Below are 8033 nucleotides of genomic sequence, written 5' to 3'. Positions count from 1 at the left end.
TCGTGTTAACTAACAGGGAAAACTCTAGAGAGTTGAGTGAAGTTCAAGCTCTGCTTCTCTTTGCAGGCTGATATTTCTTCTGTGCAGCAGTCTTTGGGAGCTGCTCACCCGTGCGCAGCTTAGAGGGAACATTGGTCATCAATGGTCAGTACGGTTCCATTATGTGACTATGTTTGCATAACACCTTAGAAGCTTAGAAGGAAATTGTTTCCCTGTGTTTCTTAAGTTTCTCTCCATTGCCATGCAGTTAGCAATCATTTTGAATGGCCATGTCATATGTTAGTCATTGTTACTCAATTCTTCTCCTTTGCATACCATGTTCATGCCATGAAAAGATTATGTAGAAATGTAAGATTTTGTGTTGGCAATGGATGGAACATTTGTGTTTCCTGTTTGATCATTTGAATGACGATAAAACATTATAACATTTTTATGGGAGAGATGTGACGTAAGTCGGCACAAGCACCTTATGTTTAAGACAACCTTATGTAGGCATTATGACAGAACATTCAATAAAGTTTTTCCAAATGTACTGTTACAGTGATGATTTTTAATCTGTCATCCAGACATTTAGGATAGCTGATAACCTACAGGTGGCTTACTACAGCTGACATCCCTATGAAAACAACTATAGCAGCCCAGTGATGAGAGCAGCACTATGGCACCTCAGATGAATGGCACATGGACAGTGTGAATGCTGCTATAGTCAGGGCGTACTGTATAAATCTGCAATTGGCTAAATCTGCTGTCAATCTGCACCACAATTCCCTCTCAATCTAACTACATTTGAGTTTATCCCTGTGCAACCTGATCCGAAAGATGAATTAATAATAACTTAATTTGTAAAGCTTTCATACATTATGCTCAAATCACCAACCTAAAGCCACTTTCTCTTTCCTATAAAAAAATCCCTCAACCAACGTACATTCAGGTTTTGCAGGTTTTGTGTGCATTTTCTATCAGGTAGCCTGCATACCTGCAGACATTCCAGACATGTTTATTGTGTTTCATGATTAAGTCCAGGTCATTCTCTCACAGCATTCAAGAAGGGTGAACAGGTAAGATATGCTATATAGATCCATGCCTAATGTTTTTTAATAATACAAATCTATTAATAATAGATGATAGATATTGATAATAGTGTATAATAGTGTGAAAAAAGAGTGAAGTTATTTTACAGAACAAATGATCATATCTTCATAGGGTTACAGGCGGGATGTGAATGAGTAACAAACAGTTGTCCACTATTGTGTCATGCTGTACTTTCCTGGCAGCATGTTGAGGAGTTTAAGGGCTAGATTCCATCAGTTCTGCCCTAAGCCTAAATAACCCATTATTTCTATATAGCCTACACTGAACTTATAATGTCAGTGGGAATTAAGGAAGGGGGTGGTTTCATGACAATGACTACAGAAGAGTCCGCTCACCAATTTGACAGTTACACCTCCGACATCAACTAAAAAAAACTATAAAACTGCTATTCAGTTGTTGGTTATTGCTGGAACTGATTGAATCTAGGCCTAGGTCTGTACTCTGTAAAAATAAAAATAAATCAGAGGGGGTCGAACTCAAAAAGATTTAGTAACTGTGACTAAATGTGGTCTCAGAGCATTTTGTATTATTTTTAACGTATATCTGAAACTCCATTTTGTAGGATATATTACATTTCTTATGGTACAGTGCATCCGGAAAGTAGTCAGACCCCTTGACTTTTTCCACATTTTGTTACATTACAGCCTTATTCTAAAATGGATTAAATTGTCTTTTTCCCTCATCAATCTACACACAATGTCCCATAATGACAACGCAAAAACAGGTTTTTAGATTTTTTTTGCAATAATAATAAAAAAAGACATTTACATAAGTATTCAGATGCTTTACTCGTTACTTTGTTGAAGCACCTTTGGCAGCAATGAAATCCTCGAATCTTCTTGGGTAGGATGTTACAAGGATGGCACACCTGTATTTGGGTAGTTTCTCACATTCTTCCCTGCAGATCCTCTCAAGCTCTGTCAGGTTGGAAGCTATTTTCAGGTCTCTCTAGAGATGTTCAAGTCCGGGCTCTGACTGGGCCACTCAAGGACATTCAGAGACTTCAGCCACTCCTGCGTTGTTTTGGCTGTGTGCTTCGGGTCGTTGTCCTGTTGGAAGGTGAACCTTCGGCCCAGTCTGAGGTCCTGAGCGCTCTGGAGCAGGTTTTTCTCAAGGATCTCTCTGTACTTTGCTCTGTTCATCTTTCCCTCGATCCTGACTAGTCCCAGCAGCTGAAAAACATCCCCACAGCATGATGCTACCACCACCATGCTTCACCATAGGGATGGTGCTAGGTTCCCTGCAGACATGAAGCTTGGCATTCAGTGTCACGATCGTCGTAAAGGGGAGACCAAAGCGCAGCGTGATTAGAATACATTCTTCTTTTATTGAAGGAAGAATACGAAGAACAGTTAAACAAAAACAATAAAACGAACGTGACGCTATGACCAACGAGTGCAGACACAGGCAACTTCACATAGACAATAACCCACAAAATACCCAAAGAAGATGGCTGCCTAAATATGGTTCCCAATCAGAGACAACGATAAACACCTGCCTCTAATTGAGAACCAATCTAGGCAACCATAGACCTACATAAACACCTAGATGGACACAACCCTATAAATCTACAAAACCCTAGATGAGACAAAAACACACATACCAACCTCGTCACACCCTGACCTAACCAAAATATATAAAGAAAACAAATACTCAGGTCAGGGCGTGACAGTACCCCCCCACAAAGGTGCGGACTCCGGCCGCAAAAACCTAATCTAAAGGGGAGGGTCCAGATGGGCCTCTTTCATGGTGGCGGCTCGGGTGCGGGACGTAGACCCCACTCTACCATAGTCATTGCCCTCTTCAAGGGCCTCTTCAGAGGGACAGCTCCGGACTGGCTGACGGCTCTGGCAGCTCCTGTCTGGCTGACGGCTCTGGCAGCTCCTGGCTGGCTGACGGCTCTGGCAGCTCCTGGCTGGCTGACGGCTCTGGCAGCTCCTGGCTGGCTGACGGCTCTGGCAGCTCCTAGCTGGCTGACGGCTCTGGCAGCTTCTTGCTGGCTGACGGCTCTGGCAGGTCCTGGCTGACTGACGGCTCTGGCAGGTCCTGGCTGGCTGACGGCTCTGGCATCTCCTGGCTGACTGATGGCTGACAGCTCCTGGCTGACTGACGGCTCAGGACAGATTGGCGGCTCTGACGGCTCAGGACAGACTGGCGACTCTAGCAGCTCAGGACAGACGGGAGACTCTAGCAGCTCAGGACAGACGGGAGACTCTAGCAGCTCAGGACAGACGGGAGACTCTAGCAGCTCAGGACAGATGGGAGACTCTGGTAGCGCTGGGCAGGAGGAAGGCTCTGGCAGCGCTGGACAGGCTGTAGGGATGAAACGGAGAGACAGCCTGGTGCGGGGAGCTGCCACCGGAGGGCTGGTACTGGAGCTCGTGCAGGTGCACTGGAGCTCTTGAGCACAGAGCCTGCCCAACCTTACCTGGTTGTATGCTCCCCGTAGCCAGTCCAGTGCGGCGAGGTGGAATAGCCCGCACTGGGCTGTGCTGGCGAACCGGGGACATCATGCGTAAGGCTGGTGCCATGTATGCCAGTCCGAGGAGAGGCACTGGAGACCAGATGCGTAGAGCCGGCTTCATGGCACCTGGCTCGATGCCCACAGTAGCCCGGCCGACACGAAGAGCTGCAATGTACTGAACCGGGCTATGCACACACACCCGGGACACAGTGAGCTCCATCGCATAACACGGTGCCTGCCTGGTTCCTCTCTCTCTCCGGTAAGCAAAGGAAGTTGGCGTAGGTCTCCTACCTAGCTTCGCCACACTCTCTGTGTGCTCCTCCCCAATACATTTTTGGGGCTGCCTCTCGGTGTTCCAGCCGCGCTGCCGTGCTGGTATGCCTCCTCATACCAGCGCCTCCTTGGGACTGCGATATTCACCCGGCTGTTCCCATGGTCCCTTGCCGTCTAATATCTCATCCCAAGTCCAGGAGTCTTGTGTTCGCTGCTGCTGCTGCTGCATGTTTACCAAGCCGCTTGGTCCTTGGTTGTTGGGTTATTCTGTCTATGTTATGTTGCATGTTAGCACAGTGTTTATATAGCGGTCACGTTCGTCTTAATCGTTTTGTTGAATTTTTGTTTAAGTGTTCTTCGTGTTCTTCATTAAATAAAGAAGAATGTATTGACACCACGCTGCGCTTTGGTCCGCTCCATACGACGGTCGTGACATTCAGGCCAAAGAGTTCAATCTTGGTTTCATCAAACCAGAGAATCTTGTTTCTCATGGTCTGAGTCCTTTAGCTACCTTTTGGAAAACTCCAAGCTGGCTGTCATGTGCTTTCTCATGGTCGGAGTGTCTTCCGTCTGGCCAATCTACCATAAAGGCCTGATTGGTGTAATGCTGCAGAGATGGTTGTTCTTCTGGAAGTTTCTTCCATCTCCACAGAGGAACTCTAGAGCTCTGTCACAGTGACCATCGGGTTCTTGGTCACCTACCTGACCAAGGCCCTTCTCCCACGATTGCTCAGTTTGGCTGGGCAGCCAGCTCTAAGCAGAGTCTTGGTGGTTCCAAACTTCTAACATTTAAGAATGATGGAGGCCATTGTGTTCCTGGGGACCTTCAATGCTGCAGAAATGTTTCCATATCCATCTCCAGATCTGTGCCTCGACATAATCTTGTCTTGGAGCTCTACGGACAATTCCTTCCACCTCATGGCTTGGTTTATGCTCTGACATGCACTGTCAAGTGTGGAACCTTATATAGACAGGTGTGTGCTTTTCCAAATCATGTCCTATCAATTGAATTTAACACAGGTGGACTCCAATGAAATTGTAGAAACATTTCAATGATGATCTTTGGAAACAGGATGCACCTGAGCTCAATTTCGAGTCTCATAGCTAAGGGTATGTATACTTATGTACGTAAGATATATTTTTTAATATATTCTTTTTTATTTGCAAAAAAATCCCAAACCCTGTTTTTGCTTTGTCATTATGGGGTATTGTGTGTAGGTTGAGGATTTGTATTTTTATTTAATCAATTTTAGAATAAGGGTGTAACGTAACAAAATGTGGAAAAAGTCAAAGGGGCCTGAATACTTTCCGAATGCACTGTGTGTATTAATTTGTGGATGTCCATCACTCTTTTCATTTGATATGTTATGAATTACAACTCATATAATATGTTACGAATTTAAATTAGTACAATATGTTATGAATTTGCTAAAGTACAATATGCTATGAACTTGCAAAACGTATGATCTGTTACGAATCCAATTTGTTGTGGCTAATATTAGCAAGGTGGCTAGGTGGCTAACTGACGTTAGCTAGGTCTAGGGGTTAGTGTTAGGGGAAGGGTTAGCTAAAAGCGTTAAGTAGTTGCTAAGTAGCTAAAAAGTAGTAAGTAGTTGCAAAGTTGCTAATTAGCTAAAATGCTAAAGTTGTCCATGACGAGATTCAAACACACAACCTTATATGATCCACCAAACACCCTCTTTTAATTGTTGCCTTAAGTCCCCTTCAATCTTGTGTAACCATACCAAATGTAACACATCATACTAATGAGTGTCCCTGATTTACATGAACTATGTTATGTCTAGTCTATGAGACCAATCTGCGTAACTAGTTACACTGTCGTTTTGATTTGTGTGAACTTATTAAATAGTAAAGTTTGCTTTTGCAAAATAAATATTTGAGTTGATCACACAACAAGTTCAGTTTCCTGAGACCCGCAACTTAAAATACTGTGTTGGCTGAAGATAGATGTTTTTTCATTAACATATTTCCCAGTGTGCCATTCAGAAAATACTTGTCAAGGACTTTTTTTTACAATTAAAATATATATTTCAGAGGTTATAATATGATGTGTTTAACCAGATACTGCAAAACATGTGGATTTGTTTTCATTATTAGTGAGATTGGTTAGTCAAGATAGATTTGAAATAACCCACTTTCTTTTCCAAAAATTGGACCATGCCTGAAACTAAAAAGACAACCCTAATTTACAGCCATCAGTCAGTATCACTTTAATATTTCCCAACTTGTCTCAACTCAAAATGTGAATAGCATGCAACACTTTTCCCAAAAAGTTGGTGAAGTCAAAAAAGTTGTAGAACTAGTTTCCAAATATTTTTTTGTGGGGCCACCTTGAATGTTTTTTTTGTGTGTAACCAACAACTATAGTCATCAACATGATTCCAGGCATGTTGTTCAGCTAGATCTTAGAAGCATACTGCTGAGGAATGTTTGCCCACAAACAAACTGCAATTGTGAGTGCTACGTCTTCCTTTTTGTTGTGTCTGCAGGCAGGTCTGTTCACCATGGCAGCTAACATGACAGTCCATCAGCAGGTGGCAGCACCTTCTATGAAAGGCTGGAAGACAGGCCTTTTTGACTCCTTTCAGGACATGAGTATCTGTGAGTATCCATGGGACATCATATCCCATCTGATCCTAAGCTCAAGATATTCTGTCTTAAAATATTGCCACCACCTATAAGAGTTGTCTTGTTGTTGCTCTCTCTGTTGATGAGACGTGTCTGTTTGTGTGTGTGCAGGTTGCAATGAATTCTGGTGCTGTCCTTGCTATGCCAGCTCCACCACAGGAGAGTTTGGAGAGAGTACCTATCTGCCCTTAATGGACATCATAGGCCCTGCATTCATGGCTGCTATTGGGGTGCCCGTCATTGTGCCACCTGCAAGTCTGTCCATGCGGGTTGCTGTACGCCACAAATATGGCATTCAGGTGTAATGTTTCCCATTACATATAGACATCACATACATGTTGTTGCAGATACATATGCTGTGATAAGGGTATTATGTGTGTTTTGTGTGTGTGTGTGTGTGTGATAGTGTTAAACAAGTGTGTCTGTGTGGGTCCACAGGGAAGCCTCTTTGAGGACATCTTGGTGTCCTGCTTCTGTGCCTGTTGCTCATGGTGTCAGATGGCCAGGGAGATCAAAGAGCACAAGAAGGGCTGCACTTTCACAACCACCCAGCCTGTGTCCATCCAAGTGCAGCCTCCTACCATGACCACTTCCAATGTGTCCTACACAACCAATCAACAGAGCTACACCATGACCAGCCCACAGTCCCCCAACCAACAGGGCTACATCATAACCGGCCCACAGTCCCCACACCAACAGGGCTACGTCATAACCGGCCCACAGTCCCCCAACCAACAGAGCTACGTAATGACCGGCCCTCAGTCCCCCAATCAACAGGGCTACATCATGACCGGCCCACAGTCCCCACACCAACAGGGCTATGTCATGACCTACCCACAGTCCTCCAGCGGGGTTGAGATGCCCCCTGATATGATGGTAGGGCCCCCTGACATGGTCGGAGTGGTCATATGAAGATGGCATCTGACCAACATGCCATTGCAGGCCTTTCTCAAATGACGACTTCTGATCCACCTGCCTATAACCCTGCTGTTATGATGCTCCCTGATATGTCTAACCATATGGTGAACACCACTGTCTCCACCAAACCATCCAAATGCTGAGCTCTGCTGCTTCATCTAATCACTTTCTGATAGCTTGCATTGCTGTAATGTTCACAATCAATGAATTAATTAGATTGATTAAAATGTGTTTTTATATGATTTATAGTCTGAGGTTTATTTGATGGTAATGTCCACGGCTCATTGTCTTGACATGTAATAAAGTCATTTATATTGTGTTTCTCTTCTATTGGACTGTTATTTTATAATCAAACATCTTGGTCTAATGGAAAAGGTTGAAGTAGCCAGGAGGAAGGCATGGCCAGCTGTTGAGAAATGCTTGTTGAAGTTTTCGATTATCATGGATTTATCGGTAGTGACCGTGTTAACTAGTGGGCAGTGGGCAGCTGGGAGGAGGTGCTCTTGTTCTCCATGGACTTTACAGTGTCCCAGAACTTTTTGGAGTTAGAGCTACAGGATGCAAATTTCTGCTTGAAAAAGCTGACATTTGCTTTCCTGACTGACTCTGTGTATTGGTTCCTGACTTCTCTGAACAG

The 8033-nt window shown here is 44.2% G+C and overlaps 1 pseudogene; it reads left to right on the top strand.

Annotated features, from left to right (window-relative positions):
• Window positions 1–965: 965 nt before the first annotated feature.
• LOC116368100 (uncharacterized) lies at window positions 966–7715 on the top strand (annotated as a pseudogene).
• The last annotated feature ends 318 nt before the right edge of the window (window positions 7716–8033 follow it).

This window comes from Oncorhynchus kisutch, unplaced genomic scaffold, assembly GCF_002021735.2.
Source record: "Oncorhynchus kisutch isolate 150728-3 unplaced genomic scaffold, Okis_V2 scaffold1841, whole genome shotgun sequence".
Taxonomy (NCBI): Eukaryota; Metazoa; Chordata; class Actinopteri; order Salmoniformes; family Salmonidae; genus Oncorhynchus; species Oncorhynchus kisutch.
This window is presented reverse-complemented; position numbering and strand designations above follow the sequence as displayed.